The 13992-nt window shown below is 37.2% G+C and overlaps 1 pseudogene across 1 annotated transcript; it reads right to left on the bottom strand.

Annotated features, from left to right (window-relative positions):
• Positions 1-825: 825 nt before the first annotated feature.
• Positions 826-6429, bottom strand: LOC143630553 (zinc finger CCCH domain-containing protein 19-like; annotated as a pseudogene). Its single transcript, XR_013153192.1, has 10 exons — positions 5801-6429; positions 5660-5739; positions 5208-5389; positions 4336-5124; positions 3643-3767; positions 3505-3564; positions 3380-3430; positions 3171-3241; positions 2776-2946; positions 826-2655 (listed from the first exon to the last, which is right to left on the bottom strand). The product of XR_013153192.1 is annotated as a zinc finger CCCH domain-containing protein 19-like (transcript).
• Between the last annotated feature and the right edge of the window lie 7563 nt (positions 6430-13992).

Here is a 13992-nt window from a genome sequence, read left to right as displayed (position 1 = left end):
CCATTTATCTTCTCACTAATTTATAAACTGTTTCTAATACTACAAGTAACAGTTGCTTATTTGAAGTTTGGTCGTTATGGAGTTATTCAACTTCAGAAAGCACCAATAACAATTAAAACTTACCAAGTTCATTAATGAAGGAAGAACATTCACTTTAGATTCATTAGTTTTGGTGAGGATTCTAAATATCAGCACATGCACGAGTTATTAAAAACAATGAGAATTGAAACTTATTTTTCCAACGCCATGTGACATGCCATGTGAAATGTAAATTATGAATTTTGTAGAAAAGCAACAAATACTTACTTTTTATGGTTAACCATATTCATGTATAACAGACCAAGTTGTTTTTTAAGTTTAAAATCAATTCGTAATTTGTTTGTAGTAAGTTTCTGTGGGTTGGAAAAAACAATTCCATGTGTAAAATAACCTCCGACAGAAAATGCTGCAAATAACAAGTTCATTCAACTATATTATCACAGATTAAATGTTGATTAGTATGCTTGAACGCTTCAGTTTACTGGTTAGTCATGCGCACCCTAAACAATTATCTAGGACTTCAAAATCTGTCTTTAATTTTATATGAAAACAAAATACCTAGTATAAAAATAATAAGCACACTTGTCTAACAATCAAAAGTAATTAAAAGCTGAAAACATAAATAAACCAACTAAAAGTAAAAGCCCGCTTTAATTTTATGTCCAAAAGCTGAAAAAAAGAGTTCTATAACATCAACACCAAAAGCAAGTCTAATTCAAAAATTGCTGTACAGCCACTCTTAACTGCCCTAAACAAAACTCTTCATCATCACAAAACGGGCAGATCCTACTGGTCACAAGTTCTAGAACCATCTCCTTGAACCAACCCGTCATCGTTATCCATGGGCCCACCATCTCTATGGAACGATTCTTGCTGATTATTATTATTATTATTATTATTATTATTATTATTATTATTAAAACTCCTCCTGTTACCATCAGAACCAAAACCTCCTCTGTTCCTCCTCGGTCCTGCGTGATTACCACGGTTCCGGGAACCCCAGTTTGGGCTGGCGGTTCCAGGTGGTGGCGGCGGCGGTCCTTGGTTCCCAGCAGGTGGGACCCAACCCTGGTTTGGCACCGGTGCACCTTGGTTCGCAGGTCCACCGACCCACCCAGTGTTCATATCAGTGGGTGCTTGGTTCACATTTGGTGCAACCCAACCAGCACCAGGAGCCACTTGATTGGTGCCAGGTGGCATGGGTCCCACCCAACCATTTCCAGCAACCACCGGTACTTGAGTTGAAGTAGCAACCCAGCTTTGATTAGGCACGGGTGGTCCAACCCAACCTGCTTGCATAGCCCAGTTAGGATCAACCGCTCCCGTTACTTGCGGGCCTTGAACCATGGGGGCCCAATTCATCTGGTTTCCAGTATTCGGGCCAACCCAGCCCATGTTTGGATTTGCAGCCATTGCACCCCAATTAAGATTTGGCTGTAACTGTTGCTGTGGCTGTTGCATAGTGGGTTGATTGACGGGAAATGGGTACTGTTGGGCCCACTGGTCTTGGGGTACGGGCATAAAGTTACCAACTGGGTTCTGAACCATTGTTGGAACACCGGGCCACTGGTTATAGACCATCGGTTGTAGTCCAGCCATATTCATAGACGGCATATTCTGGGGCCAACCCTGAGGATTTTGACCGCTTACAGACTGAACCATTTGAGCCTGCATGTTACTGTCGGGTGGTGCTACCAGCTGACCTAATTGATAAGATTGGACCGGATTCTGAACACCCTGGTCAACATTTTGTGGTGCACACAGCCGCAACTGGACCCGAGACAGTATTGGTGGAAGGATCATGAGGTTGAAATGGAGAAACACCAATCGACCCAGCTAAATTAGCATCATTGTTTCCACATGCAACCAAAGGTGGATTAGGGCCCGTTAGTGGGGCCACGCCCGTTTGCCCTGCATTCCAACCAACATTGACTTTGTTTAGTGTGGGAGACAGAAGATTACGGGTCAAATTTTGACCATCCTGACTTGCTGCTCTCGGGTCAGCAATTTTAAACTTCCCTTCTAACGCGTCAGTTAATAAAATCTCGTCACTTTCCTTGTCAGTTTTTCGCCATATTTTCAACCCAACAGGAAAATAACCATTTTTGCTCCACTTTCGCAACTGGACCATCGAAAACGGGCCTTGAATTTTTTCAGATGGATCCTTATAATGCCACATTTTCTCGCTTTCATTTATTTTAGAAGCCGATTCTACACTTGGCTTCTCTAATATGATTGGTTGCTGCACAAACGGGTCTTGCAAATTTTCCTTATGCGCCTTGAAACTAGTAGTTGCATCTTCTGCTTTCACGGAGAAACTTTTATTTGACAAATTTTTGGAGAATTCATAACTTTTGCTTTTAGAACTCTGTGGGGTCCCGCTCCAAGATTCTGCAAATTCAAGATTCTTGGCTGAAGAACTTCTAGGGGTCCCACTCCAAGACTCTGTGAATTCATGGTTTTTCCCAGAAGAACCACCACGAGGGGTCCCGCTCCAAGATTCTGTAAATTCATGACTTTTTCCTGAAGAACCACGAGGAGTCCCGTTCCAAGTTTCTTTGGAAGTGTAATCTCCTCTTCTGTTGAATCTGAAACTGTCTGGTCTCTTGTATGATTCTGCATAAACGGGTCAAATAAATGAGTTGGTTACTTCTACGGAGTCGTAAAAAAACTGACCAAAAAGTGTTTGGGTCATTGGTCAACCCGCCCTAAATTCACTTCTAGACAATAAAGGACAAATTCAAAAGTCCAACACTTGTTTCTTATCATCGGGGTCAGTGTCATCTTCGGACCCATATTCTGGATCCATAGTAGGATCCTCATGTATTAATGGGACCTCTTCTAGCCTGCGGGCCCGGCTCTTCAGGTGTCTTTAACACATTCAACTTCTCTACACATTCTCTAAGCGTAATGCAAGTTAAGGATCACTAATGCTTTACAAAAGTGAAATGCCATTTCTGCCTCTTTCAAAACTAAATTCAAGTTGCACATAAAAAGTAAGAATTTTATGTTTTAGTATACTGTGATAAAAAAAACATGTATTTGTGTGTGATCAAAATGAATATAAGGCAAAAAGTAACCAGAAAGTATATCAGTAAAGTTAAATTAAAAAAAATAAAAATAAAGGATATTCCTTCTTACGCCCTAAATCACTTGCTCGATCACGAAGATGATTAAGCCGCACAATCTCTGTTTCAAACCACTACAAAATCAACAAACTTTTTTAAATCATAGCAGAATTACCCCATTATGAACCACTATTATTTAATTTGACATGTTCATGGTCTATGTAAAAAGATCGGGGTTCATGAACAAAAAAAGTCAACTGTACAGAACTTACATCATTGACCCGAACCGGCTGAAGTTCCATGGCTTTGTCCAGAACATCACCCTACAAAACAACAATAAACAGAAATGGTTTTTGAATATATTAATCAGCATGGAATTATAATGGTGTAAACATACCACAGTCAGTCTATTTATAAGCCCACACTTTATACTTTGTCGCAGACGTTTGCATTCATCCTACAATAGCAAACACACACAAAAATAAATTTATTATTTAATCAAAAAGAGGACTCCTAACAAATTAGATCCAATCACCTCCATAAAATCCTGATTTGAAATGCTATCAATGGATATGGTCTCCTTTTTGTCAAGATTTAAGATTTCAAGCATTGTACATGTTGTCCTTTTGCTAAGTGTATACCATGATGCTTCACTAGTACCTAACACAAAAGTCAATCAAAAATATTACACCAACAATCTCCTTAACATCATTATAACTAGGCTTGCAAACGAACCTGACGTTCAATGAACCGTTTTATGATCAGCGGAAAGTTTGTTTATGTCTGTCTAATTGATAAACAAACAAACATGACCAACTGTTTATGTCCATTTAGTTGAACAAACCAACACGAATACATGTCTCATTCGTTTATTTATGCTTGTAAATGTTCGTTCATTTGAATTTGTTTAAGTTATTTCGTTTACATTCTTTTATATTCATTAAATTTTTTTAGATCCATAAAAAATTAGTCTACTTTTAATATATTTTTAGGCCCAACACATTCACATTAACTTTTAATTGGTTTTTGCTAGTTGTGTTTATTTATTTATGTTCAGGCATGTTCGTCCGTTTACATTCGTGAACCGTTCGTTATACACTCAATGAATGAACATATACGAACACGTCCAACTTCTAAATGAACAGACACGAACACAAACAAGAAAACTACTTTCATTTAATTGTTCGTGTTCGATCGTCTGTTTGGTTAAAGTTAAATGACAAGATACCTGTAAGTTGCACCAGTCTATATATGTCCTGCTTCTGATGAGCTCCAGAAAATCTTATTCTAACAAAAGTACCAACAATTATATCATGAAATTTTTCCATATCATCGAGCAAATCCTCCACTAACTTGCGTCGTAAGTAAATCAAATTTATGTTGTGAATATCAATAGCAGCATAATCTTCCCGGTTGGATTGTGGACCCCGTCTATCACTTTTCTTTCGCCCTTTACGTGTCTTGTCTTTACCATCAACCGGGCTAATATCAGTATCAACAACAGTCCCTTGAACTTCGTCTATCTGAGAATCTTCTTTCACAAGAAAATGAGATTCTAAAAGCTTAAACATTTCAATATGCGCCACTCGTGGTTTACCAAAAAGGTTTTCAAGCCTCGCGTCACAAATTATCTGACTCTTATGGTTCGGATCACGAAGTTTGTTTCTTTTAATGTATTCAAACAACATGTCTTGCACTTCGGATTGAGAGATAGCAGAGGTGTCACCGTTTCTCATGTGGGTCACGAATTCTAAAAGATCTTTTGATACCCACTCAGCGTTTTCAGGCTCCGGTCCCACAGAGTCCCCATCTTCCTTATTTGACTTGTGTTTCTTTTGCTTTTTCTTGTTTTTAAGTTTTCAGGAGGATTGTCAGAACCTGAAGCATTGTCGTCTTTACAAAAGCTCTTGGCTTGCTCAAATTCGGTTGAAGTCAAAGTATGCTTTTCTTTTGTTTCTATCCAATAATCATTGAAAAGATGCTCCCAGCTATTCTTGTCATCGAAGTTCAAATCTCCCTATAAAGCAGAAAAACAATAAAGCAAGCAATCTTAAGCTACTTGTTTTTTTTTTCATAGCTGTGTTGTAGCACCTAAATTACCTGATTTTCGCCTTTTTCAATTGACATCACAACTTTTATGCAAGCGCTACATAAGCCTCTCTTCTCTTTCTCTCTTACACATAACATATCAGAGGTTCTAGCGCATGCTTTACACAAAGAATGTGTGCAAGTATAGCACATGTACTCTGCCTTTTTCTCACAGTGACTGCACAAGTGCCAACCTGAAATCCATGGTAAATATTATCAGAATGCTAGTCAATGTATATGGTTAAAAAGCACGAACAGCATATGAATATGATGGATGACTCTAAAAGATAATATGTTTCGAAAACAAAAAGGCCCAAACTTTGTTTTCTTTAATTTCATATCATCCTCCAAAACTTAGATAACTGGGATGATTATAAACACAGGTGATATATGAACCAATAAGACATTCGTTATAAACTGACTGTTGACTATAATAAGGTATAAAAAACAGAAAACCAACTCACCACAAGTCCAACTACCCTTAGATTGGAAGAAAGCTTCATCCCGGTTAACACAAGCAGCATGATAAGCTTTAGGGCAGTTCCTGCAGAACAAATCCAGTTAATTCAAACCCTGTAAAGAAACCCTAATGAATCACCACTCACCTCCTATCGCACAGCACAAGGTCTCCACCATCATAGCAAATGAAACAAACATCATCCTCAATTATCTTCCTTTGTGTAGCAGGAGACTTGGGGGTAGCTTTTCCTCTTTTCCGTTTTCCTTTGGTAGACGATTCCGTCTCAGCCTTTGCTTCTTCCTCATTCTCCATTTCTTCTGTATTCTCGGTATCTATCTCTGTTTCTGTATCCAAGAAACTGTCAGTCTGTTTTTGAGCATCTAAAGATTTCACTTCATCTTCGAAAACGGTGACTGTCTCATCATGATTTTCTAACACACCATCACCAACTGCCTCTTCTTTCTTGGCATCAAAGCCTTCCTCTTTATATACAACCACTTGTTCTTGTTCTTTCTTCACAACGTCCCCGTCTACCGTCGTCTCTTTACCTGCCAGCATTCCTTGTTCCTTAAGCACAACTTGTTCTTCTGTAACTACCATTTCTTCTTCTTCCGTAACAACTTCCGCTTCAACATTATCCAGCAGAACATCAGTGTCTTTATCTGCAACTATTTCTTCCTCCTTAACAACCGTAACTCCTTCAACATTATTATTATTATTATTATTATTATTATTATCTTCCAAGTGAATATTAATATCTCTTTCATCATCCATATTCACTTGTTTTTTCCGACCCACTGAATTTTCACCATCTCCATTAACATCCTCCTCCCGAACGTCACCACCATCACTCTCATTATCATTAGCAAGCTCATCTCTCCTCACCCTCCTTCTCAACGCCACCGCTCAATGCCTTTTGATTGGTTGTTGTTGATTCTTGGAAGTGGGTTGAGCTGGGTTCTTCAACAACCTCCATCACGTAAAACCCTAACCCTAATTTTCTTTCTTTCTTTCTTTCTTTCTATTCTATATTCATGTCAGAGCTGCTGCTGGGTTATTGTGATTTACAACTTATTATTATTATGTTAATTAATTAATCGAATAGTCACTACAATATTAGTCCTTCAAATATTACTCCATTTACATCTTACTTCTTATAAATATTTCATGTTTCAGTAATAATTAGTAGGATTGGGTTTGCGGCTTGTTGCCCTTTACCTATCACATCATTGTAATGTTTTTAATGGTATAAATCAAATCACTTAACCGTTCCTGTATTTAAGTTGTTCTTTTTTAATAATTACATTTAAGTGTACCGTGCATTCAATTTTCTAGTTCTAAAAGTTCATAAGTCAATCAAGCAAAAAACAAAGTTCCTAGCGACAACAAATAACAAGAATGTAGGTTTCTACCAAGTATTTTACATTTCATCTGTCTAGTTCATATTGTGACACGACCCAACTAGACCATGGACGAAGCTTTATGGTAGCCCTGGACACCTGTTTTTTTCATCAGTAGTGTAAATTTACCTTTTTCATCTAAAATTTGTATAAAATAATGTAAATTTATCCGTCATCGTCAAAAAATTTGCACCATCTCCCGTTTACGATATTTTTATATGTATTAAATGAATCCCCGTGTGTTTTTTCGTCCATGTTTCACCACTGAGCTAGACTAACATAACACTTATATGGAATTAGATTACAAACGGCCACTGTATAAATTTCTAAACGTTACATATTTTACATTTAACAATAACTAAGCATATTCTTTATAATTCTCGGGCTCTCTTTCTTGTTTCATTTTCAATAGTCTTGATAACATGGCGTACATGAAAAAAAAAATAAACAAAAAAAGAAGATGTGAGTATGAAGCTTAGTTGGAGAACAAAACACCAATAAAGCATAAAAACTACATAAACATGTAAATAAATTGACTAGAAATATGTATCTTGTCATGTGAATTTGATCAATGGTTAGCTGGTGATTTGTACTTTTAAGTGAAAAGACATATTTGATTCCGATTTTGGTTATTTGATTCATGTGGCGTTGTATCTTGTAATTATGTAACTTGTAAACTTGTAAATTGTATGCTTGTACTTGTAACACATAGACTAGTAAACCATAAAGAAAACAAAGTTATATGTACCTAGATCGATTATGTTCAGACTTTTTATCTTTAATTGCTTTTTCGAAGGTTGACAACTTGAATAAAATTTCGTGCATATTAATGTTGTGAATCATGTTCATGGTGATTTTGTGTGTTTTTGATAACCTGATCGTTGACGTTTACATGAGTTACAATTCTAAGAAACCCCATTTTTCATGCAAGATCACAAACGGTTTAAAATAAGCATGCGTGCATCATCAAATCAAAACTGTTCAACCAAACAACCCTCTTGCAAACTGCTCAAGTTCAGGTCATTCAAGCTATCCCAAGCCAATCTACGTCGGCTACTTCAACTCCTATGAATGCAACTCCTCATGCTGCTTCAAGTCACGTCAATTAAGCTACTCAAGGACCTCGAAGACTATTGCTACTTTTCTTATCTTATTTTAATCTATTTTATATTTCCTAATTATGTATTGTAACGCCTTTTTATGGCATTGAATTATTTCGTTTTGAACTATTTATCTTCCGCGTAGTTTACCTTATGAATAAATTTTATTTTGTTTAAATAGATTGTTTATTAAAGCTTACTTCTATCTTATTTCCATGCCCTCATTCATCACAACTCCTTTTATTAACCTCAACTAATAATAAGTTTTCTCTTTTCAACTTTAAGTACCTATACTTATACGTTTAAAAGTTATCTTATAAATTTCTTTGCTTTATTAAAATCCACTGCGACTTTTAAAGTTGTTTTATACATTGGTGATTTTCTAGTGTTATAATTAAAACTCCTTAAAACTTTTGTTTTCTCAAAATCATGTTCTTTAAATGTTTTGTAACCCACATAAGGGGACGAATCATGTGGACCATCCGACGATGAAAATAATTATGGTCCGGAACATAATGATCGAAGTCCTCGCATGGAAATCATGAAAAGTGCAATTGTGTGTCATAATATAGAATCAGAAGTAGTTGGGATAACGGTACAAATGTGAAGATGATACGAACATGGTGGATACGCCGCTTGTACATCCTATATAAAAGTGCCCTTATCGGATTTCATTTGGAGTGTTGCTTTAACTATTCAAAGTTCTGTGTTATGATTAGTTTTAAATCATATTTACAATTTTCTTTTATTTTCTCAGAATTTAATTGTGTTGTTATAGTATTATTTAATTTAAAGACGAAATTCCCTAAAGTAGGGAGACTTTAACAACTCGGACTTTTCGAAACCTATATTTTTATTAAAACCCGACCCATTTCGATGTTCGGGAAATGTTAACGCATTTATCGAAAAAATTAACTATTATTATATTATTTAATTAATTATATACTTATAACTTTCAATAAATGACAATTTTAGCCCAAACTAAAACTTTAACCGAAATTGTTTTCACCTTAAATCCTTAGTGACTAAAATGTAAATACTATATATATTATTATATTATAATTCAGATCCAGTAACCCATGACCCGTACCCATTTATCCAAGACTCGTTTTTTTACCTGTTTTTACTAATTCGCGTCTTGAACCACAATTCTCGACACTAAATTGGAAATTTGATCTTTTGATATATTATTCATGCCTAATTCGACTTAACCGACGATGTAATTTTGTTAACTTGATCAATTTTGATTCGTTCTTCCTAATATGTGCAGCCGACACCAAATTCATCTCGTTATACATATATACGATTATGTTAAATCAATTAAACTTGCAGATGGTATATTATAACCCTCGCCGTCAATACCCCCTTAATTAATTAAGCTAACATATGTAAGGCCCCGGTCCCGGTGGCCTACACTGTCGTTACATTTACTCATAAACACAGTTCTAAAGATCAGAGTTAATTAAAACTTTCGCGGAATAAATAAAAGTCAACCATTTATTACAAAACATCCAAGCTTGTCTTTTAAAATAAAACATAACATAGTTTATTTAAACATCACCACAAGTCTTCTCTGGATGCCAGTCACTGCCATGTGCCTCCCTCACGCTAGCTGCTTCAATCTATTTACCTGCGTGCATATTAAAAGTCAGCTACACTGAGTGAGTTCTAGTTAAAACAGGTAACGCACAATACATCCACATACTTACTTATACGTATATGAAAATACATTTTTCTTACTTAACCTGTTAATTCTTTCTTTATCACTTACATTCTTATATATTTTAAAGAGCATTTCGCCTTATAACATTCGCAGATATTATTAGGGTCTGTTCCCTACATTCGCAGATATTATTAGGGTCTGTTACCTTCATTCGTAGATATTATTAGGGTCTATTCCCTACATTCGCACAACCATACCTTCATACTATCATTCATACGATTTCATACATACCATGCTTTATCATTATACATACTTTATACACAGTTACATATTCTAACACTACCTTCCTTGGCGATACGTGCTATATTCGAAGATCATTCACGTACCGACAAACATTCATTCATAACCTCGATAACTATCACACATATCATATATGGCATACACTTACCACTTAAGGTAAGTGTATTAACTATTCACATCGAGTATGCACACATCCCCGAAAACATAACAAGGAAATGAGGCTAGAAACTCACCTATAAGTGATTCCTTTCAGAGTTAATGGTAACTCCTTTCCTTAATTGGGCGTAGCTAACTGTATAACAATTACATGTATCAATTAACTAGCCCTATCCATATCATATTTCTAGGTTATTGTAACCCCTAGCTACGGTGGTCCGGGGGCAACGCCCTTAGCAGCAGGGTTCTAGGGGCGGCATCCCCTAGCAAGGTCCAAGGGGCAGAGCCGCTAGCTGGGGTTAAGCTGCAGTTCAATTATTTAACAAATCAAATATTCATTTTAAACGTTACCTTTAATTATTAATTATTCACTTATCTTTAGCTCTTATATCGTATAAGTCCATGTATTTCGTTTATTTTATAAAATTATTCAAGCGTATGAGTTCACTAGCGTATAAGTCTTTATCATGAGCGTTTAAGTTTTCAGGCGTATAAGTCTTCCCTATGTATAAGCTGTCATTAGCGTATAAGTCTATCCCAATGTATATGTGATATCCAGAGTATAAGATATACATATACGTATATACATATATGGTTATATACATACATGATGCCTGCTATACATATACGTCATGCATACATATACGTGGCTCACACTTATACGTTTCAGATACTATGCGCTGCACTTATACGCTACGTGTTGTCAATACTTATGCGTTGTCTACTTACACCCTGCACTTATACGACGTATATACTTATTCGGCGTATAAGTGCAGGTCAGCCCCTTTTTCACGCGTTTTTAAGGTTTTTTGTCGATTTTGGCGCTATCAATCCCTGTTAACCACCATGGTTGGTCGGGGTTTAATCATTTATGACTTAGGTAGCTTCGGGATGTCCAGATCTGAGCTAAGGTGCCTCTTAAGCTCGTTTTTTATTGATTAAATACACGAATAAAGCTAGATCTAGATCCAGACGGCTCATACGGCATCACGAGGCTGCGGTGTCAGGTTCTAATATGTTGGGTCAGCTGAGATGAATGATTTCTTACCTTCGGTTGGTCTTGGATCGTTGAATATAGTAGAGTAGAGAGTGTTTGGCTTTAGTGTGTTTTTTTGATGGTGTAGGCTATGATGTAGAATGGATGAAAATGAAAATAATTAGAGTTTAAAGGGTATTTATACTCCTTAAGCCCATTGACCTTAGGCCCATCTTTATTTTTCAGTCCATAATTTATTAATGCCCACCATCCCTTTTATCTTATTATTTTAATACTATCTCCACTAACTCAAATTAATTCTTCCAACGAAATTGATTATATTAATATTATTCTTGAAATTTTCGGAATGTTACATCTTAACCTGCAACTATCTGTTCATGATTCATGTTTGGCCGCCAGGTTTAGTTCATAATACTCCATCATACCTCATCGTAAACGGTAATATTCATATGCTTTGGACTCACGGTTCGATCGCCTACAATAACCCCATGCTTAATTTGTTTATCCATAACGAATTTAACGAATTTAGTTGTTAGGGTTCTTGTATAATTTGTGATCTTTTTGTTTGTGTATATGTATTATTGTTTTCATTCATCACCTAGGTTAGTCACCAACCCAATTGGCTGGTGCAAAAGAGTTAAGACTATGTGAACGGCTGGGGGCGCGGGTTCGAGTCACCCCAGTCCGTTTTTTTGGGAATTTTATGATTTTGTTATTTTAAATATTGTTAATCAACAAAATACATTATAAATAATATAAAATGGATGAAAAATCAGTATTTTTATATAAAACCAACATTCTAACTAATTTCGTTTCCAAATTTTGGCTGTAATCATATATATATATATATATATATATTATTAAAAGACGGATATAGGTTTTATTAAAGGTTTAAGAAGGATTGTTTATTTTAAAATATAATTAATATATATATATATATTATACCTTATGAATTGTTTATGCTTAATTATTTTATAAAAGATCATATTATATATATATATATATACTATATTAAAACGCATATAGGATAGACAAAATGGTAAATTCTCTAAAAAGTCTTAATTAAATTTAAGAGTTTTACAACAATATATGCATTATGTACAAGTCTACCAGCTTTGTATCCCAAAGACCGAGGTTTTTGAAAACCCTAAATCTCATTTCAAAATGCAAACGCATTTCACTTCCTTCATTCCCCCCCTCTCTCACACAAATCCATTATGGTGAAATTAAATTGATCGGAGGATAGTAGGCACAACTAAATTAAATAGTTATACGATTTACAGGTGATTGTTTGATTCAGTGGTGGTAGTTCCGGCAATCAGGATCTGAGGCCAATCGCTATAGCTCGAAAAATCAGGTCAAATCCTATACCTTTGTCCGTGAATAAGTAAGTACCTATTAAGACCCGAGGCGTAACTTTCTGCTATTTTTCTGGCCAAGCTAGGGCTTAGGTCACACTCAGGCAAGATAATTTCTGTGACGGCGTTGCGTTGATGGTGCATCTCAGTTTCACCGATGCGGCTATTAGGGGTCTAACGATTAGGTAAAACTGGTTGGTTGCAACCTGGACCATACAGAGTTCTGTTTGCCCCTTCTTTCGTTGTTGCGCAGTGCCTCTGCTTGATGCCCTCTTTCTCTTGCTCTATCTTGGGCAATTTGTTTTTCATTTCTCGCGAAGACTCGCGATGCTTCCATTAGCTTGGCCCAAGTGGTTGGCATGCCATCTCTGCTCACGAGAGCTCTGCGGAGTTGATCACTGCGTGCGCCTTGTATAAACGCCACGCGCAAGAGTTGCTCAGTGATACCTCCAATTGCCAGAGACTCCTGATTGAAACGAGTTATGTAGTCTTCAATCGTTTCATCATTCCTGCGCACGCAGTGCATGATGTCATCAGGGTCGCGCGTGTGTCTGCGCTGCTGTACGAAGTGAGCTTGGAACTTTTCCAATAGTTCCTCGAACCCATCGATTTGCCCAGTCGGCAAGCTCACGAACCAGACACGCGCCGCGCCCGTGAGGCAGCGAGCAAACATGTGACACCATGTTGGCATCGTCCAGCTTTCTAGGTTTCCAGTGTTGTAAAAACCTTGTAAGAAATCGTCTGGATCTGTTGTGCCGTCATATTTGCCCAAACCACTTGGCATCTTGGTTTTATGCTGAATGGGGGCCTTCGCGATGCGCTCAGTGAATTTTGAATGTTTCACCAAGATGGCTGGCCTGTATGGCGTGGTTACGTCCACTTGCCCTCTCACTGGTGGGCTGTACGGTGTGTACAGATCCACATCGGCTTTTGCTCCAGGCGCCATGTTCATGTGCGCGCGGAGCTGTGAGCCTCCTGCATGAGTATCTCGCGTCTTTCTCATGCTATGCACTTCTTCATCACTAAACTCAGCGTGTTCAGTGTGAACAGAGTGACCATCTTCCGGCGCGCGCGCCCTTTTTGTTGTTCCTTGATTGGTTTGCTTATCAAACGCGAGCCTTTGTGTCAAGTCGGCTAACTTTTTGTGTTTGACCAGCTCATTGTACTTGTCCATTAGACGTCGTTGCTCGTTTATGAGCCATTCTTTAGGGTCATTGGTTTCATCTTCTGGACCCATTGGTCCTTTTTGTTTCGCGCCGGTAAGATTTTGGAACGTGAGATCGTCTGGAGGAGTTTCAGTCTGGCTATGAGGAGTTGTGATGAAGGGATGGTTACTGGTGGTGCGCGCAGAATCGCGCGGCAC

The sequence above is a fragment of the Bidens hawaiensis genome, unplaced genomic scaffold (genome assembly GCF_021521415.1).
Source record: "Bidens hawaiensis isolate Kalapana, Puna unplaced genomic scaffold, B.hawaiensis_p1.1 tig00005722_1, whole genome shotgun sequence".
NCBI classification, from domain to species: Eukaryota; Viridiplantae; Streptophyta; class Magnoliopsida; order Asterales; family Asteraceae; genus Bidens; species Bidens hawaiensis.
This window is presented reverse-complemented; position numbering and strand designations above follow the sequence as displayed.